Here is a 21,577-nt window from a genome sequence, read left to right as displayed (position 1 = left end):
ACACAGTTCCACAAAACGTGTCATTTTGCATCTTGAGTGACAATTGCACATTCCTTGATATAACTGCAATGCACACATTGAACTCTAAAACGGGGAAAAGCCAAATGAGGTTACGGCATAGAGATAGATAGAGGACTCATCTTTGTATATGTGCCATCATAGCGTCTGTGACAGCATGCGCTGCGTCATTGAGGCAATCTCCATTTTTAAGTAGTCAGTTTTCTTCTTCAGGATTGGCTGATCCCTCCTTATGTCCCGGTTGGACATGAATCCAACAGGGTCACCGGGAGGGATCAGCCAATGAAATTAGAAATCCCACCCAGTTTACTACATTAAAATGGTGGAAGCCCTCAATGTTGCTGCCAATGCTAAAATAGCATTTTGGTAACTAGAGGCCTCTATCATTCTTTATGGGTTACGGTATAAGCACTACGTCGGCTTTAGGACCCAGGGGTGATTCGGATGTTATGAGGACATAAGGCTCGGTTGGTTTAATGGGAGAACGACTAGACTTTTGAGTGCATGAGGATACATTAACTAATAATACGCATGGACAAATATGCTGATAAGTTGTCAAAGAGTCCAAACAATGACCCCTAATAACGTTCGAATTGGTCAAGGTAAAGTTCTGTTTAAATTGTTTTGTTTCAGTCATGTCAGAAATAGTAGTAGTTCGCATTGTAGTCAGTGGGGATGCGGATATCTTCACCCAATCTGCTCTGCTAGGCCTTGAACTGTCAAAAACGAGCCAAAATATATTGTTATGCCTAAAGTATGTAACATATAGTTAGTTGTGTGGCGCATTGCCCATTTCCACAGTAACTCAGGGTATTACATGTGTCCGAAGAGTTAACAAATAATTGCTGTAAAGTCGTTTTTTATTTTGCTGTCACGCAGGGTGTTGGGGAAAAACTAAATGTAATATGTACGGATACTCTGTCATGAATTGTTATGAGTAAATTGGTTGCATGCCGCTTGGTTTCATTTGGCTACAGCACGGACTGTAGTAAATCCGCCGTGTTTTAGTCCACAAATCCCCCCCACCCCTCATACTGTTGTTTTCTTGTGAAACTCAGCCTATTTATTGTCTTTTAATTTAGCTGAAACGGTTGTTGAATTATTTTATTAACGCCAAAATTGAAATAAGAGGGACTTGGTTGTTGTTCCATTGAATTATTTCTACATTGTTGCCGAACCATAGAGGAACCTGCGCATTCATTTTTTCTTTCTTTCAGTAGTCTAACACGTGTGATACTTGAACAAGAATCTGGGTGTATAGTAACGTCTACCGTAAACCCAGATTCTGGTTCAACTGTAATCCCAATGTAACAATGGTATTTACTTTTTTTGCTTTAGTGTGGAAACATTGTATCCACATATACTAATACTGTATATACCCTGAAAGATTGGCGCAAACATTGTATTAAAATATGAATATTTTATTACAGAATTAATTTCATGAAAAGCAACCACCGAGCCCTTATTCTTGACGTCCCCTTTAACCTTGTGAGGGATATGCGCCAACGCTGGCCAAAATATTTTCTGTCCAAACGCAAATATGCTTCGCACGCGACACACATTTGGAACTGAATTTTCATGTATATATTAAATTAACATTTGCTCTATGCATGATAGCTGAATTGCACCTGCTTGTGTTTTGAGTAATACCTGCTTCCAACCAGAAATGGAATGGTCCAATGGAAATGCGCATGTAAGGTGAGAGCATAGTGGTGTTAGAATACTCATACTAACCATACTATTTGTGACGTAAATTGAGTATATAGTATGCTCATTGGTCATAGTATGGATATAGTTGGTATGCCAAAAGTTCCCGGATGTCGTACTACGTTCGCCAAAACACGAAGTATACAAATATATTATGCTTTTAGGGCCCATAATGCAATTCTTAATTATTTATTTATTTTTCTTCAGGTTTGAAGACAATGGTGAAAGAGCAGATACAAATTCATTGCTTTAACTAATTATGACAAATGTTAAAATGTTGAGCAATATAATAAAGTATTGACTTTGCAAATAAGTTACCTTACATGTTATGTTGGATGACAATTTGTTAGCTATGCTATCCTTACGAACCACATAGGATGGTAGCTGGCTAACATGCATACTAACGTTAGTTGGCTCCTACATCGAACTTGCCAGGCCGTATATTAACTATATGCTTCCTCACTAACTACCCAACATTTATTGACTTGATTATTCCCGTCATTCTTAGCTAAGTGGTATAGTCGTTGTGAGTTCTCATTGGACATTCAGGTGCCGGTGTCAGTAAACATTGCCAAAAAAGCGTAATTAAATTGTTCCCAGCAGCAGTTGGTCACCAACGCTTTGGATAACAGGAAAACAGCCTAACCAGCTCCGCTAGGGTGAGTAAAATGATCAACTCTCTGAATTTACAAACGGACAGTCTGAAAACACAATGAATTTACGAATGCCCAGAGTGCACTCTAGTTTGAATTTAAGAACTCACCAGAAGGCGTAAAATGTCTAGCTAGTAATTTGTTATACTAACAAGTTAGCAAGAGGTTGCATAGCAACACCAACTTCTTGTAGACAGGCGCAGCGCTAGTACGCTCAACTGAAGAAGGTATACTAAAATGAACAAATAGTATGTAGTGTATATAATCATTAAGTATATAGTATGTTTACTATAGGTATTCGAACACAGCTCATGTCTTACCTCGGCTGGAGGTTGTTACATTCAGGTGAAACGTTGCTAAATTGCATACAGTAAATATATCTTTTCTATTTGAAAGATTATTTCTCGCTAGTATGAAAGTTAAGTTCCAAAGGTTTCTAAAACCATATTACAAGCGAGGATCATTCACATTTCTAAACGTTAAAACAGAACATCGGGATTGTAGTTCTCATGGAGCCAGCTGTGGTACCTTCATCTGAGAACCCAAAAGGGAGACGGCTGTAAGCTCCCTTGGGTTTTGGAGAGCTATAAATGACCCATCATACTGCATTAGTGTTTTTCACGATGTTGAACTTGACATCACATCTTTGTCATGACATGCCATTTAGAAAATATACACTACATGACCAAAAGTATGTGGGCACCTGCTCGTCGAATGTCTCATAACAAAATCATGGGCATTAATATGGAGTTGGTCCCCCCCCCCCTTTGCTGCTATAATAGCCTGCACTCTTCTGGGAAGGCTTTCCACTAGATGTTGGAACGTTACTGCGGGGATTTGCTTCCCTTCAGTCACAAGCATTAATGAGGTCGGGCACTGATATTGGGTGATTAGGCCTGGCTCGCAGTCTGCATTCCAATACATCCCAAAGGTGTTCGATAGGATTGAGGTCAGGGCTCTGTGCAGGCCAGTCAAGTTGTTCCACACTGATCTTGACAAACAATTATTATAAAAACATTTTTAACCCTTTTTATTTCTCCCCAATTTCATGGTATCCAATTGGTAGTTAGTCTTGTCCCATCGGTGCAACTCCCGTACGGACTCGGGAGAGGCGAAGGTCAAGAGCTGTGCATCCTCTGAAACGCAACGCAGCCGAGCCGCACTGCTTCTTGACACAATGCCCGCTTAACCCGTAAGTTAGCCGCACCAATGTGTCAGAGGAAACACCTGGTGTCCGTGTCAGTGTGCTTTGCGCCCGGCCCGCCACAGGAGTCGCTAGTGCTTGAGAACATCCCTGCCAGCCAAACCCTCCCCTAACCCGGACGATGCTGAGCCAGTTGTGCGCCGCCTCATGGGTTTCCCGGTCACGGTCGGCTGCGACAGAGCCTGGACTTGTTCCAGGATCTCTAGTGGCACAGCTATTCCTCCTCCATCTAACTTTACAGTTGGCACTATGCATTCGGGTAGGTAGTGTTCTCCTGGTATCTGCCAAACTCAGATTCATTTGTCAGACTGCCAGATGGTGAAGTGTGATTCATCACTTCAGAGACCGCGCTTCCACTGCTCCAGAGTCCAATGGCGGCTATCTTTACACCACTCCAGTCAACACTTGGCACTGCGCATGGTGATCTTAGGCTTGTGTGCGGCTGCTTGACCATGGAAACCAATTTCAATAAGCTCACAACAAACCAGTATTGTGCCGATGTTGCTTCCAGAGACAGTTTGGAACTCGGTAGTGAGTGTTGCAACTGAGGACAGACGATTTGTATGCCCTATGCTCTTCAGCACTCGGTCATGTTCTGTGAGCTTGTGTGGCCTACCACTTTGCGGCTGGGCTGTTGTTACTCCTAAATGTTTCCACTTCACAATAACAGAACTTAGTTGACCAGGGAAGAAATTTGATGAACTGACTTGTTGGAAAGGTGGCCTTCTATGACGGTGCCACTTTGAAAATCACTGAGCTTTTCATTAAGGCTATTCTACTGCCAATGTTTGTCAATGGAGATTGCATGGCTTTGCTCGATTTTATAAACTCAGCAAAAAACAATTACGTGCTCATTGTCAACTGCGTTTTTTTTAAAGCAAACTTAACGTGTAAATATTTGTATGAACATAAGATTCAACAACTGAGACATAAACTGAACAAGTTCCACAGACATGTGACTAACAGAATAATGTGTATCTGAGCAAAGGTGGGGGTCAAAAGTAAGTCAGTATCTGGTGTGGCCACCAGCTGCATTAAGTACTGCAGTGCATCTCCTCCTCATGGACTGCACCAGATTTGACAGTTCTTGCTGTGAGATGTTACCCCACTCTTCCACCAAGGCACCTGCAAGTTCCAGGACATTTCTGGGGGGAATGGCCCTAGCCCTCACCCTCCGATCCAACAGGTCCCAGACGTGCTCAATGGGATTGAGATCTGGGCTCTTCACTGGCCATGGCAGAACACTGACATTCCTGTCTTGCAGGAAGTCACGCACAGAATGAGCAGTATGGCTGGTGGCATTGTCATGCTGGAGGGTCATGTCAGGATGAGCCTGCGGGAAGGGTACCACATGAGGGAGGAGGATGTCTTCCCTGTAATGCACAGCGTTGAGATTGCCTGCAATGACAACAAGCTCAGTCCGATGATGCTGTGACACACCGCCCCAGACCATGACGGACCCTCCACGTCCAACTCGATCCCGCTCCAGAGTACAGATCTCGGTGTAACACACATTCCTTCATTTACATTACATTTACATTTAAGGCATTTAGCAGACGCTCTTATCCAGAGCGACTTACAAGTTGGTGCATTCACCTTATGATGTCCAGTGGAACAACCACTTTACAATAGTGCATCTAACTCTAAGGGGGGGGGGGGGGGTTAGAAGGATTACTTTATCCTATCCTAGGTATTCCTTAAAGAGGTGGGGTTTCAGGTGTCTCCGGAAGGTGGTGATTGATTCCGCTGAACTGGCGTCGTGGGGGAGTTTGTTCCACCATTGGGGTGCCAGAGCAGCGAACAGTTTTGACTGGGCTGAGCGGGAGCTGTACTTCCTCAGAGGTAGGGAGGCGAGCAGGCCAGAGGTGGATGAACGCAGTGCCCTTGTTTGGGTGTAGGGCCTGATCAGAGCCTGAAGGTACGGAGGTGCCGTTCCCCTCACAGCTCCGTAGGCAAGCACCATGGTCTTGTAGCGGATGCGAGCTTCAACTGGAAGCCAGTGGAGAGAGCGGAGGAGCGGGGTGACGTGAGAGAACGATACCCGCGAATCCGGCCATCACCCCCGGTGAGACAAAACCGCGACTCGTCAGTGAAGAACACGTTTTGCCAGTCCGGTCTGGTCCAGCAACGGTGGGTTTGTGCCCATAGGCGATGTTGTTGCTAGTGATGTCTGGTGAGGACCTGCCTTACAACAGGCCCACAAGCCCTCAGTCCAACCTCTCTCAGCCTATTGTGGACAGTCTGAGCACTGATGGAGGGATTGTGCATTCCTGGTGTAACTCGGGTAGTAGTTTTTGCCATCTTGTACCTGTCCCGCAGGTGTGATGTTCGGATGTACCGATCCTGTGCAGGTATTGTTACACGTGGTCTGCCACTGTGAGGAAGATCAGCTGTCCGTCCTGTCTCCCTGTAGTGCTGTCTTAGGCGTCTCACAGTACGGACATTGCAATTTATTGCCCTGTCCACATCTGCAGTCCTCATGCCTCCTTGCAGCATGCCTAAGGCACGTTCACGCAGATGAGCAGGGACCCTGGGCATCTTTCTTTTGGTGTTTTTCAGAGTCAGTAGAAAGGCCTCTTTAGTGGCCTAAGTTTTCATAACTGTGACCTTAATTGACTACCATCTAAGCTGTTAGTGTCTTAACGACCGTTCCACAGGTGCATGGTCATTATTTGTTTATGATTCATTGTAAAAGCATGGGAAACAGTGTTGAAACCTTTTTACAATGAAGATCTGAAGTTATTTGGATTTTTACAAATTATCTTTGAAAGACAGGGTCCTGAAAAAGGGACGTTTCTTTATTTGCTGAGTGTAGTTCAAACTAGGGATACACAATATATCGGTAAGCATATTGGAATCGGACGATATTTGCTAAAAATGCCGGCATCGGCCCTACGTATAGTTTAACACTGTCAAAGCTGACATGCATACCTGTAACGTAGGTAGCTGATGTAATGATGCAACAAAAAAATACAGCGCTACACGTGCAACACAGCATTCCTAACACAGCCTACTGCGTCGCTCTATTTTGAAGTTTCAAAGGAATTTAACAAAAAGGTCATATGTAGCATTTGATGCTATTATTTCCTGAGGGGAGAAAGTGATATCTTTCAATACCACAAACCTGAATACTCATTTGAAAGTGCTTCACCCCCAGACGTTCAGCGACTACTTAGAACAAGAGCAGAAAAACTAAGCGCACACTTCCAACAAGTTCAAGTCGAGCAGTCATTTGAAAGAGTAAGAATTTCAGCGAGACAACTAAGGTGAAATCCATTAACGCCAAGATAATGGAATTCATTGCCCTTGACAATCAACCCTTCTCTGTCGTGGATGATGTTGGCTTTCGCCGACTGGTCGAGCACCTCGAGCCCCGGTACACACTAGCAAGTAGCCGCTATTTTTCAGATGTTGCCCTACCGGAGTTACAGTATTGTTGAAACGCACAACCATGAGCTACTTGCTATGGGCGTCACTGCTATTAGCTTCACGACTGACATTTGGACCAGCGACGTCAGCCCCATGAGCGTGCTGAATCTGACAGCACAGTGGGTCGACGAGGATTTCGTACTGAGGAAAGCTGTCTTGCATGCTCAAGAATGTGCTGGTTCTCATACCGCTGCTGCCATTTCAATGGCATTTGAGAACATGTTTAACACTTGGAAAATCCCCAAGAACGAAGTACATGCTGTGCTACGTGATAATGCACGTAACATGACAAAGGCTTTGGGAGAGTCGCCAGTTTGCCATGCATGGCACACGCTGCAACTGGCTGTGAACGAAGGTGTTTTGGCCCAACGCAGCATAGTGGCAACAGGTAGGAAGATGGTGGGTCATTTTAAACGCATACAGCTGCCTGCAAGCAATACAGAAGCAGCTTGGAGTGAAAATGAAAAGGCTTAAGCAAGATGTTTCCACCAGATGGAACAGTACCTTTTACATGGAGAGCCTGCTGGAACAAAAACAAGTGCTTGGCATGTACGCAGCTGACTGAGTTACCTTCAACAGTCAGTACAAACTTGTGGAGACTCACTGACAACATGAACACACTCCTAGCTCCATTCAAACAACTGACTCAAGAAATAAGCTCATCAACTGCGTCTGCAGCAGACGTGATACCCTCTGTCATGGTTTTGAAACGCCTGCTCGACAACTGCCGACACAGACCATGGGGTTAACTTGCAAAAGTACTCTACTAGAGGCTATGAACAAGCGATTATTTGGCATTCTCTCTGAGCCTCTTTAGTGTCGCCACCATGCTTGATGCTAGGTACAAGGACAGCTACTTCGACGCAAACAAACAGGGTTAAAGTGACTATGCATTGATAAAGAGTACCAGCAGTGTAAAAACAAACGGGGGTCCAATGTAAATAGTCTGGGTGGCCATTTGATTAATTGTTCTGCTACCTTATGGCTTGGGGTAGAAGCTGTTAAGGAGCCTTTTGGACCTAGACTTGGCGCTCTGGTACTGTTTGCCGGGCGGTAGCAGAACAGTCTATGACTTGGGTGTCCTTATTCAACATTAACAGGAGTGCTCCAAACAAAAGATAATGACTCAATTGACAGAACTTGTCAATGGAATTAAATAAACAAACTTGTTTCTCACAAGTGTCCACTCCGACAATGAGAACATGAAGACTATATCATATTGAATGCATTAAAATAAATAACCGTAACAAACATTGTAGAATAGGAATTAATGGTAAATGTAATGGGGAAATTGATCTACACTTAACGATCAAACGAAATCAATTCACACAATGAATGTGCACAATTTTGGAGAGGGTGCATTCTGGAGAGAAGTGCATCGGGGGCGCATGGTCAATCCGACGTCTGCATTGGCCATGCAGCATTTACGGTGATATGGCCTCAGCAGAAGTCAGGGTAAGAATGGCCTCAGCAGAAGTCGGGGGGCTTTCATACTTCTTGCGCTTCATGGAGCAGTGCAGAGCTGTTGTCAGGGAAGTGAGTTTGTGTTTATACAGGATGTAACGCCCCCACCTACGATCAAACAATCATGCCAATAAGGGGCTATACAGAGCCCACCGCATTTGTTACAAAATCTGGGAGGTGAATGGTGATGTAGTACAGAGCTTGAGTTGGCTTCTGCATGCCTCTATATATTTATGTGTAATATTTGTCTTTTTTAATTGGTGTTAGCTAGCACTAGTCAAAACTCCGGTATTTCTGATCCTATAGCTTCTATTTAAATAGTGAGCCAACATGTTTTCAGCACTTTTGCCTGACTGATCGAAACTTTCTTGTCTCTCTGCAGCAGACATATAGTGAGCAATATGTTTGCAACATCAAATCGTAATAAAATCACAGTATTGAATCGCAATACTTTGAGAATCGCAACACATTGTATCGGCACTTAAGTATTTTGAAATCGTTTTGTGAGGTCCCTGGCAATCCCCAGCCATAATGTTCACACTCGTCAAGGTGGACCATTCGAAACCAGGGGTGATGGTGGTTGCTTAGTTAACTAACATAAAACAAACACTCTAAAAGCTATAATTCAGAGGTGAGCCCCTCTGTCCGGATGCATTACAATTCAAGGGATGGATCTGGAAATGTGTTTTTTATATTTCGGTCCTGTAAATGCTCCGTCTATACTCCCTCACCCACTCATTGTTCCCTTTCGCTCAGCCTGTTCCGAACATTAGTGATTAATGCAAAGATTTGACAGCCTGCTGAATGTGAACGATTTAACAAATGATATTGACAGCCTCTTTTCAAACTACTTTTAACGGGAATTACCTTCACACTCATTACATAATTTACTTTTGTTACGTTTTTGTATCAATTGGATCTGACGAATGATTCTGTTTTATTTTTATGTCTGACATAATTGGAAACCACACGAACGCCGGAAACGTTTATACTCTTAACACGACACAGGGTTGGGGATCTTAGTTAGAATACTGTGTAATAGATGGTAAAGGATCATCAACATGCATGGTCAGTGAACGCCTGGCTGGTAATGGAACAGAACGTTAACCAAAATAGGTCTAGTATGGGCAACTTGGCTGACTAACTTGCATAATTTCACCCATTTGGTGGAATGTACCTAGGGAACTCTACCTGTTAGGAACTGTACCTGGCAGAAACAGCTGCTACATGTATGACTTGTTAGGACTAAGGGCGATGCCACTCAAAAGTCCTCTCAGCCTTTGCGTTGTACACACTGGATCAGTCACAGCATCTACCATCTGCAGATTCTGGCCTGGCTGTGTCAAATACATTTTTATTTGTCACATTCTTTTTAAATAACGGTGTAGACTAACAGTGAAATGCTTAAATACTGGTCATTTTTCTACAATGCAGAGTTAGAGAAATAAGGGGAAAAAATGGAAATGTTGACGAGGTGTTAAAATATCATTGCTATATAGATGGAGTACCAGTACCGAGTTGCTGTGCAGGGTGTGAGGTAATTGAGGTAGCTATGTACATATCGGTAGGGTTAAAGTGAGTAGGCAACAGGATAGATATAGTACTAGTAGCAGCAGCGGGTAGCCATTTGATTAGCTTTTTAGCAGTCTTATGGCTTGGTGGGTATATGGTGTTCAGGGTTCTAGACTTGGTGCCCCGTACCTCTTGCTGTGTGTGAGTGGTATAAGGGTAAATCCTTTTGAATTCAGTCACTTCTTGACAGCACTCCTTTTTGATTTGAATGAAACCTTCCTTACATACAGTATTTGCCCATTGTAGAAGTGCCCAGAAAGTGACCCATTTTGCATACCTGACCGTACTGTCTTCACTGGAAAATATAAACCGTTGAGATTGATATAATTTAAAAGCTAACACAGGCAAGGGCGTAACTTTGTGTTGCATATTGGGGGTGTCAGGGTCAATGGGTTCCGGGGTCAAATCACTTTCAGGGGCATCCGGTGGCATGCCTCCACCCCACCCAGGATATAAAATGTTTTAAGAAATAGCTGGTAAATTACTGTTTCTGGTATTTCTGAAGGGAAAATGCATCCAAAACCTTCCTGATAATTTGGTCAATATAGCCTAACCACAACTGAAATCCCAAATTCAGTATTACTTTAAACTGTTGGTCCAAGTTTTTTTCCCTACTGAATGCAACCCTGTTGACTTTTCTACTCTAATAAAATAAAAAAATGACACCATTAAAATATACATGTCCCCTCAAATTGTGCCTAATAACATATTGCTCCATATTATCAGGCTGGTTGTGTTATTTAGCATTATCACCTGTATCCCAACTGATACAGCTTAGTGACGATGAATAAATAGGCTGAAGCATCTGTATTTGTGCTAATCATGACCTAAATCAGTGCTTCCCAAACTTTCAGGCAAGGCCCCCTTTCATCATCTGGGAACACATTTTCTCAATTGAAATATGAAAGTGGTTCTGGAGGTGTTCTTGGGGTGATTTATGTTGCATCAACATAAGTGCTTTCCCTGCACAGTTTTGACATTCAAATGTGTTTTCTAAACAGAAATAAGGAGGCTAGTCAGCTGCTGGTCAGTCTGTGACAGGCCTCTGACTGTGTAGAGGAACCGGCTTGTTTGAGCCTACTGCTGGAGGTTGAGAAACGTCCCTACTCTAATTCTGTAGCCTACTAGAAACCAGTTGTTTCAAAGTTTATAATTCTGGTCTTCGAACTCTCAAAGTTGAGCCCAATTTAATCGTTGTACTAATTATCACTCAGTTTGAGAAATGGCACTCACACGCTAGATGCGAATCACGCTTTCCACCTGGCCAACACCCCTGCACCGCCCACAGCAACTTGCCCAAGCCTCCCCCATTTCTCCTTCACCCAAATCCAGATAGCTGATGTTCTGAAAGAGCTGCAAAATCTGTACCCCTACAAATCAGCAGGGTTAGACAATCTGGACCCTCTCTTTCTAAAATGATCTGCTGAAATTGTTGCAACCCCTATTACTAGCCTGTTCAACCTCTTTTGTATCGTCTGAGATTCCCAAAGATTGGAAAGCTGTCGCGGCCATCCCCTCTTCAAAGGGGGAGACACTCTAGACCCAAACTGCTACAGACCTATATCTATCCTACCCTGCCTTTCTAAGGTCTTCGAAAGCCAAGTCAACAAACAGATCACCGTCCATTTCAAATCCCACTGTACCTTCTCCACTATGCAATCTGGTTTCTGAGCTGGTCATGGGTGCACCTCAGCCATGCTCAAGGTCCAAAACGATACCATAACCGCCATCGATAAGAGACAATACTGTGCAGCTGTATTCATCAACCTGGCCAAGGATTTCGACTCTGTCAATCACCACATTCTTATTGGCAGACTCAACAGCCTTGGTTTCTCAAATGACTGCCTCGCCTGGTTCACCAACTACTTCTCAGATAGAGTTCAGTGTGTCAAATCGCAGGGCCTGTTGTCCGGACCTCTGGCGGTCTCTATGGGGGTGCCACAGTGTTCAATTCTCGGGACGACGCTCTTTACATCAATGATGTCGCTCTTGCTGCTGGTGATTCTCTGATCCACCTCTACGCAGACGGCATCATTCTGTATACTTCTGGCCCTTCTTTGGACACTGTCAACCTCCAGACGAGCTTCAATGCCATACAACTCTCCTTCTGTGGCCTTAAATGCAAGTAAAACTAAATGCATGTTCTTCAACCAATTGCTGCCCGCCCGTCCAGCATCACTACTTTGGACGGTTCTGAATTAGAATATCTGGACAACTACAAATGCCTAGGTGTCTGATTAGACTGTAAACTCTCCAGACTCCCATTAAGCATCTCCAATCCAAAATTAAATCTAGAATCGGCTTCCTATTTCGCAACAAAGCATCCTTCACTCATGCTGCCAAACATACCCTCGTAAAACTGACCATCCTACCGATCTTTAACTTCAGCGATGTCATTTACAAAATAGCCTCCAACACTCTACTCAGACTGCATCCAATTTGCAATCACAGTGCCATCAGTTTTGTCACCAAAGCCCCATATACTACCCACCACTGCGACCTGTATGCTCTCGTTGGCTGGCCTTCGCTTCATATTCGTCGCCAAACCCACTGGCTCCAGGTCATCTGTAAGGCGGGGCTTTACCTAGCAAAGACTTCTCAGCTCACTGGTCACCATAGCAGCACCCCCCCCCCCCCCCCCCCCCCAAAAAAAACACACCAGACTTAGACAGGAAACAAACCAAACAGTGGAGCAAAACGAAAACAAGGAATATCAGATAAAGGATTGTCTAGATAGCCAACTTAAAGGTCTTAACCCTACATCTCAAGACAACTGGAGCGCTGGGCCAGCAGCTCTTAAATATCTGTGCCAACACAGGTGAAAACTCCTTCCAACTAACAAGATGGACATCCCGGCGTAGGTGGAACACATGCTGACTAATGAGGAGACACCTTCCCTAAAACATGTTTTTCATTATTGGGTATTGTTTGTTGATGGGTGCAGAATAAAAATAATAATAATCTACACGGAACAAAAATATATAAAACGCAACAATTTCAAAGATTATACTGATTTTCATAAAGAAATCAGTCAATTGAAATAAATAAATTAGGCCCTAAATCTATGGAATTCAGAAGACTGGGAATACAGATATGCATCCTATTGGTCACAGAAAAAAAAAAAAAAGAAGAAATGTTTGCCTCATGCAGCGCGACATCGCCATTGCATAGAGCTGCTGAAGCTGTTCGTTGTGGCCTGTGGAATTTTGTCCCACTCTTTTAAACGGGTGTGCAAAGTTGCTGGTTATGGGCGTGAACTGGAACATGCTGTTTTATACGCCGATCCAGAGCATCCCAAAAATTTTCAATGGGTGACATGTCTAGTGAGTATGCAGGCCACTGAAGAACTGGGACATTTTCATCTTCCAGAAATTGTGTGCAGATCCTTGCGACATGGGGCCTTGCATTATCATCCTGAAACATGAGGTTATGGCGCCAGGTCGCAGTTGTAAATGAGTACTTGTTCTCAACTGGCCTACCTGGTTAAATAAAGGTAAAAAATGAATGGCACAACAATTTGCAGTATCATCACGGCATCTCTGTGCATTTTTAAATTGCCATCAATAAAATGCATTTGTGTTCATTGTCCGTAGCTTATACCTGTGGAGGTCTTCGGCTGCCGTGGTTTGCAGTTGTGAAGCCTGTTGGATGTACTGCCAAATTCTCTAAAATTAAGTTGGAGGCGACTTATGGTAGAGAAATGAACATTCAATTCTATGGCAACAGCCCTGGTGGACATTCCTGCTGTCAGCATGGCAATTGCATGCTCCCTTAACTTGAGACATCTGTGGCATTGTGTTGTGACAAAACTGCACATTTTAGTGGTCTTTTATTGTTCCCAGCACAAGGTGTAATGATCATGTTTTAATCAGCTTCTTGATATACCACATTTGTCAGGTGGATGGATTATCTTGGCAAAGGAGAAATTATCACTAACGGGGATGTAAACAAATTTGTAACAATTTGAGAGAAGCTTTTTGTTTGTATTGAACATTTCTGGGATCTTTTATTTAATCTTATGAAACGTGGGACCAACACTTTATGTGTTGCGTTTTATATATTTAATCCTTTTTTAATTCAGGCTGTAACACAATAAAATGTGGATTAAGGTGATGGGTATGAGTATATTCTGAAGGCACTGTAGGACAGACACTTCAAAACCTTGTTCCTAGGATACATTTTTTGACTGTTTTGCAATTTTTGAATGTTATTCAATGTGTTTCTATGGGCTATAGCAATAAATTGATGCGAATTGATGAAATAGCAGAGGACGTTGAGGCGCAATTGTTAGAGGCTTAACGAGTCACCATGGTATGCAATCCAGGTTGACGAATCTACCGACGTCGACCACAAGGCAATACTGCCTGTTTGTGCGATATATATATATATATATATTTCAGGATGATGTGCATGAGGATATGTTGTGTGTGTGCTGTCCCTGCCGACTAACACAACGGCCGCAGAACTATTCAAGTCTTTGGATGATTACATGTCAGGAAAATTGGATTGGTCATGTGTTGGCGTATGCACGGATGGGGCTGCTGCCGTGACTGGATGGTTGTCTGGTTTTACTACCCGGGTTAGAGGTTGCGCCTGAATGTGAGTCTGCGCATTGCTATTCACAGAGAAATGCTGGCTAGCCGAAAAATGTCACCTGACTTGAACGTTGTATTGAATGATGTTATTAAAGTTATCAATCACGTCAAAGCACATGCCCTTAACTCACCTCTGTTTGGGCAGCTTTGTGAGGAAATGGACGCAGAGCACAAATGCCTTCTCTTATACCAGTGCTTCTCAATTATTTTCTGTTACGCCCCCCCCCCCCCTAGGAAGAAGTAAACATTTCGCGCCCCCCAACTCTCAGCCGCGACTGTAAATAGTATAATTTGTCTATAAAATTGTTATAAAATCAAATTTTATTTGTCACATACACATGGTTAGCAGATGTTAATGCGAGTGTAGCGAAATGCTTGTGCTTCTAGTTCCGACAATGCAGTAATAACCAACAAGTAATCTAACCTAACAATTCCACAACTACTACCTTATACACACAAGTGTAAAGGGATAAAGAATATGTACATAAAGATATGAATGAGTGATGGTACAGAACGGCATAGGCAAGATGCAGTAGATGGTATAGAGTACAGTATATACATATGAGATGAGTAATGTAGGGTATGTAAACATAAAGTGGCATAGTTTAAAGTGGCTAGTGATACATGTATTACATAAAGATGGCAAGATGCAGTAGATGATATAGAGTACAGTATATACATATACATATGAGATGAGTAATGTAGGGTATGTAAACATTATATTAAGTGGCATTGTTTAAAGTGGCTGAAAATGTAGTGGTACATTTTTACATAACTTCCATCAATTCCCATTATTAAAGTGGCTGGAGTTGAGTCAGTATGTTGGCAGCGGCCGCTAAATGTTAGTGGTGGCTGTTTAACAGTCTGATGGCCTTCAGATAGAAGCTGTTTTTCAGTCTCTCGGCCCCTGCTTTGATGCACCTGTACTGACCTCGCCTTCTGGATGATAGCGGGGTGAACAGGCAGTGGCTTGGGTGGTTGTTGTCCTTGATGATCTTTATGGCCTTCCTGTGACATCGGGTGGTGTAGGTGTCCTGGAGGGCAGGTAGTTTGCCCCCGGTGATGCGTTGTGCAGACCTCACTACCCTCTGGAGAGCCTTACGGTTGTGGGCGGAGCCGTTGCCGTACCAGGCGGTGATACAGCCCGACAGGATGCTCTCGATTGTGCATCTGTAGAAGTTTGTGAGTGCTTTTGGTGACAAGCCGAATTTCTTCAGCCTCCTGAGGTTGAAGAGGCGCTGCTGCGCCTTCTTCACAACGCTGTCTGTGTGGGTGGACCAATTCAGTTTGTCCGTGATGTGTACCCCGAGGAACTTAACTTTCCACCTTCTCCACTACTGTCCCGTCGATGTGGATAGGGGGGTGCTCCCTCTGCTGTTTCCTGAAGTCCACAATCATCTCCTTTGTTTTGTTGACGTTGAGTGTCAAATATGTCACTCAGGTAGGCCAGTTTATAAGTACACCTCTGCATAACATTGTATCCTTATTAACATTAACATTAAAGAAAAATATAGATCAACTTACAACAAAGAATAACTTTATTAACATTGTTTTTTAGTCTGTAACAGAAAAGACAAAGTGCATCAATTTGCCTGAAAAAAATAAATAATAATTCAAGCCTTATTTAAACTGTAAACATTTTTTGACCATTTGATACTTAAATTGATCAGCAACATTAACTCAGGAGCACAATATATGAAACACTTTGACCTATAAAACAAAAATGAATAAAACAATTTGTGCTGATAAAAAAAAAATAAAAAAAATGAGGAAGTCAGGATTAATGGCTACAATGAGCACGTTTTGCAGAGTACAGCTTTTCGAAGTGGGGTTTGAAGCATAATACTGCAACTCTCAGCTCCTGCTCAATGTTTAGCTGGGTCCTGTACTTGGTCTTCAGTGCAGCAACAGCAGAGAAGCCATCTCACAAAGATAAGATGTTGCAAAAGGAAGAATGCTCATGGCCCTCTGCCCAAAGAGTGGATACTGCCTCTCTACACTCAGCCAGAATTCACTCAGTGTCTGTGATGTGAACCTCAGTCTCAATGTGGAGTCAGACGTCATATCAATGAACTGGTCCTCCTCTGCAGAGCTGAAACCAGTTGGAGCTGGTGCATTGAAAGGATCTCTCACCCAGTCATATTCAATCAAGTTTATTTTATATAGCCCTTCGTACATCAGCTAATATCTCGAAGTGCTGTACAGAAACCCAGCCTAAAACCCCAAACAGCAAGCAATGCAGGTGTAGAAGCACGGTGGCTAGGAAAAACTCCCTAGAAAGGCCAAAACCTAGGAAGAAACCTAGAGAGGAACCAGGCTATGAGGGGTGGCCAGTCCTCTTCTGGCTGTGCCGGGTGGAGATTATAACAGAACATGGCCAAGATGTTCAAAATGTTCATAAATGACAAGCATGGTCAAATAATAATCAGGAATAAATGTCAGTTGGCTTTTCATAGCCGATCATTAAGAGTTGAAAACAGCAGGTCTGGGACAGGTAGGGGTTCCATAACTGCAGGCAGAACAGTTGAAACTGGAACAGCAGCAAGGCCAGGTGGACTGGGGACAGCAAGGAGTCATCATGCCCAGTAGTCCTGACGTATGGTCCTAGGGCTCAGGTCCTCCGAGAGAGAGAGAAAGAAAGAGAGAACTGTTTTCAGGGAAGTACTTTTTAAAGAATCCCATCAGTGATGAAATATGCTCCTTTAATATATGGAATCACTGAGGTGGCCTCATAGTCGGTAGTGTCAACAAATTCATGCAGGTTCTCGAATGAATCAGTATTTCCTTCAAGTCGCCGTCCCCACATTGCAAGCTTTCGAGTGAAACAGCTGATCTTGTCTGTGACCTGAGGGAGGTGTTTATCTTTCCCTTGAAGCTGTAGATTTAGTTCATTTAGATTTCCAAATATGTCACTCAGGTAGGCCAGTTTTGCCAGGAAGTTCTCATCACAGTTTTTCTGCGAGGTCATACTCCTGCTCCGAAAACATTCTTATCTGCTCTCTGAGCTCAAACTCGGGACAAGACTTTTCCTCGTTACAGCCACCTTGCTTCACTGTGAAACAGCACAGCTTGATGTTCAGCTCCCATCTCACAGATAGCAGAGAAGACTCTTGTTTTTAGTGGTCTGGTCTTTATAAAATTGACTACACCTACAATGTCAGTCATAACCTCACTTAATTCAGAGGAAAGGTGCCTTGATGCCAGTGCTTCTCTGTATATAACACAGTGTGTCCACTCAGCATTAGGTGAGGCCTTCTTGAGTGCCCGAAGTCCTTCTCATCCCTGCCATGGTCTGTGCACCATCACTGCAAACACCAATGCAGTTATCCCACTTTAGCCCATTCTCAGTCAGGAAGCAGTCCAGCATTTTGAATAGCTCTTCAGCTGTGGCTCTGTCTCTGACATATTTAAAAAAAAAAAGTAGATCCTCACACAGGGAGTTTGTCATGTCAAAACGTACATAAGCGATAAACAAACAGTCTTTGTTGCTTCATCGAACTGTAAGGCAAAACGTTTGTCTTTGAGTTTATCTACCAGCTGTTCTTTAAGATCGTCAGCAATGTCATTTATATGTCTGGCGACAGTGTCATTGGACAGAGGGATAGTTTTTATTTTTGCAGCACTTGCATCATCCAGCATGACAGAGACCATGTCTAATGCTGCAGGCAGTATCAGCTCCTCTGCTATGGAGTGTTTTTGTTGTTGTTGCACTGAGCAATTTGGTACGCCACCTTATATGATGCTAACAGTGCTTGCTGGTTTACTGAAGTAGCATTCACGAAGCGTGACGATTGTTAGCAATATTCGGCACGTTTTCACTGAAGAAACTCAAGCGGCTTATCAGCGTGTTTGGGGTGTAATGTCTTTAAGTGACGCCTTAATTTATTTGGCTTCATGCTGTCCGCTGCCAACATTTTTAGACACAGTAAACATACCGGTCTTTCCTCGTCTCCCACCGTAGTCACAGTGAAGCCAAGCGCTACATACGCGTCGTCATATTTCCTCGTCTTAGCTTTCGGGAGACTTACGTTTGTCTCATTATCTCCGTCCCTCTCTGCCTTTTCATCCCTGTTAAATATTTTTCCATGATGTCTCTTAAGTTTGTTATCTGCACTTCATATCTCCTGCTCTGTGCTGTGTGCTCTTGTTCGGTGCAAAAATTAGCCTACTCGCTGCGGCAAAAAAAAGCATGTTCCCCGGGGTCACACGCCCCCCCCCCTGGCATCGCTCCGAGCCCCCCCAGGGGGGCGTCCCCCACTATTTGAGAAGGACTGTCTTATACACAGAAGTCAGATGGCTATCCAGGGGGAGATGGCTTGCCAGAGTGTGAGTTACGAGACCGCTGCAGAGGTTTCTTTAAGAAAAAAAAGTCACCACTGGCAGCACATTTCAATGACGAGGAATGGGTCGCAAAACTCGCTTACCTGTGTGACATATTCAACCTGCTCAATGAACTCTATCTGTTACTTCAGGGGAGAATGACAACCATCTTTAAGTTGGCAAATAAAGTGGCTGCATTCAAAGCTAAACTGGAACTGTGGAGACGGGGAGTAGACCGGAGCATATTTGTCATGTTCTAAACATTAGCGGGGATTTTGGGAGAGACTGAGACAGGGCTGTTTTTCTCCCAGCTGGTGTGTGATCACCTAGCTTCGCTGTCAATGGAGTTTGAGCGTTACTTCCCAACTGCCAAAGACCCACGAAGTGCGAAGGAATGGATCCACGACCCATTTGTGAATGTCCCAGGTGAATCGTCCATGTCCGTGCAGGAAGAAGATCAACTCCTTGAGGTTGCAAATGACGGTGGCCTTAATTATGTTTGAGAACTTCATCTCTGCCGACGTTCTGGATTAAAATCAAGGCAGAATATCCTGAGTCACAAACATACTGAAAACGTTACTTCCATTTCCAACATCCTATCTCTGCGGTTTTCCGCAATGACTGCAACCAAAACGAAATTACAGAGTATGGACATAAGGGACAGGGAGTCACTGTCTCCCATCACCCCTAGATGGGACCGTCTTGTTGCTGGGAAACAAGTTCAGGGCTCCCACTGATTCAGCGACATGGTGAGTTAGTGTTTTTATTAAATGGTCATTAAGAGAAAATATATAAAATATGCACTTTGATTTTATAATGTCATCACGTTAGACCTACTTCAACTAAAATGTTATGAAAAAGCGTCTATACTAAACTTATAGGCCTAATCGATGTCCCGGTCCTTATCGTGACCTCCCCTCAACGGCCTGTCCAGGAAAATATTGTCTGAGACCAGTCCGTGGTGCAAAAAAGGTTGGACCGCTGGTGTAGAGAATTGTTGTATCTAAACTGCTGTGAATGATCTTTTCCATAACCAAAAATATTTTGAAGCTGGTGTACAACACAAAGTAAATGACGCAAAAATGAAACTTAAGAACGGGAAGCATAGATATAGCGTGCACAGAACATATACACTGCTCAAAAAAATAAAGGGAACACTTAAACAACACAATGTAACTCCAAGTCAATCACACTTCTGTGAAATCAAACTGTCCACTTAGGAAGCAACACTGATTGACAAATTTCACATGCTGTTGTGCAAATGGAATAGACAAAAGGTGGAAATTTATAGGCAATTAGCAAGACACCCCCAATAAAGGAGTGGTTCTGCAGGTGGTGACCACAGACCACTTCTCAGTTCCTATGCTTCCTGGCTGATGTTTTAGTCACTTTTGAATGCTGGCGGTGCTTTCACTCTAGTGGTAGCATGAGACGGAGTCTACAACCCACACAAGTGGCTCAGGTAGTGCGGTTCATCCAGGATGGCACATCAATGCGAGCTGTGGTAAAAAGGTTTGCTGTGTCTGTCAGCGTAGTGTCCAGAGCATGGAGGCGCTACCAGGAGACAGGCCAGTACATCAGGAGACGTGGAGGAGGCCGTAGGAGGGCAACAACCCAGCAGCAGGACCGCTACCTCCGCCTTTGTGCAAGGAGGAGCAGGAGGAGCACCGCCAGAGTCCTGCAAAATGACCTCCAGCAGGCCACAAATGTGCATGTGTCTGCTCAAACGGTCAGAAACAGACTCCATGAGGGTGGTATGAGGGCCCGACGTCCACAGGTGGGGGTTGTGCTTACAGCCCAACACCGTGCAGGACGTTTGGCATTTGCCAGAGAACACCAAGATTGGCAAATTCGCCACTGGCTCCCTGTGCTCTTCACAGATGAAAGCAGGTTCACACTGAGCACATGTGACAGACGTGACACAGTCTGGAGACGCCGTGGAGAACGTTCTGCTGCCTGCAACATCCTCCAGCATGAGCGGTTTGGCGGTGGGTCAGTCATGGTGTAGGGTGGCATTTCTTTGGGGGGCCGCACAGCCCTCCATGTGCTCTCCAGAGGTAGCCTGACTGCCATTAGGTACCGAGATGAGATCCTCAGACCCCTTGTGAGACCATATGCTGGTGCGGTTGGCCCTGGGTTCCTCCTAATGCAAGACAATGCTAGACCTCATGTGGCTGGAGTGTCAGCAGTTCCTGCAAGAGGAAGGCATTGATGCTATGGACTGGCCCGCCCGTTCCCCAGACCTGAATCCAATTGAGCACATCTGAGACAGCATGTCTCGCTCCATCCACCAACGCCACGTTGCACCACAGACTGTCCAGGAGTTGGCGGATGCTTTAGTCCAGGTCTGGGAGGAGATCCCTCAGGAGACCATCCGCCACCTCATCAGGAGCATGCCCAGGCGTTGTAGGGAGGTCATACAGGCACGTGGAGGCCACACACACTACGGAGCCTCATTGTGACTTGTTTTAAGGACATTACATCAAAGTTGGATCAGCCTGTAGTGTGGTTTTCCACTTTAATTTTGAGTGTGACTCCAAATCCAGACCTCCATGGGTTGATACATTTGATTTACATTGATCATTTTTGTGTGATTTTTGTTGTCAGCACATTCA

The 21,577-nt window shown here is 44.0% G+C and overlaps 1 protein-coding gene across 3 annotated transcripts in view; it reads left to right on the top strand.

Moving 5' to 3' along the window:
- The first annotated feature begins 445 nt into the window (after nucleotides 1–445).
- Nucleotides 446–21,577, top strand: part of LOC139582860 (RAC-alpha serine/threonine-protein kinase-like) — a 66,964-nt gene continuing 45,832 nt past the window's right edge. Inside the window, exon 1 of one of the 3 annotated variants that reach the window (XM_071413258.1) lies at nucleotides 446–620. The gene's annotated coding sequence lies outside the window, so the exon portion shown is untranslated. Of the gene's footprint in view, nucleotides 621–906; nucleotides 1,717–21,577 lie in introns of those variants that run through there. The other 2 variants (XM_071413260.1, XM_071413259.1) reach the window with 2 other exon arrangements.

This window comes from Salvelinus alpinus, chromosome 8 (assembly GCF_045679555.1).
Source record: "Salvelinus alpinus chromosome 8, SLU_Salpinus.1, whole genome shotgun sequence".
Taxonomy (NCBI): Eukaryota; Metazoa; Chordata; class Actinopteri; order Salmoniformes; family Salmonidae; genus Salvelinus; species Salvelinus alpinus.
This window is presented reverse-complemented; position numbering and strand designations above follow the sequence as displayed.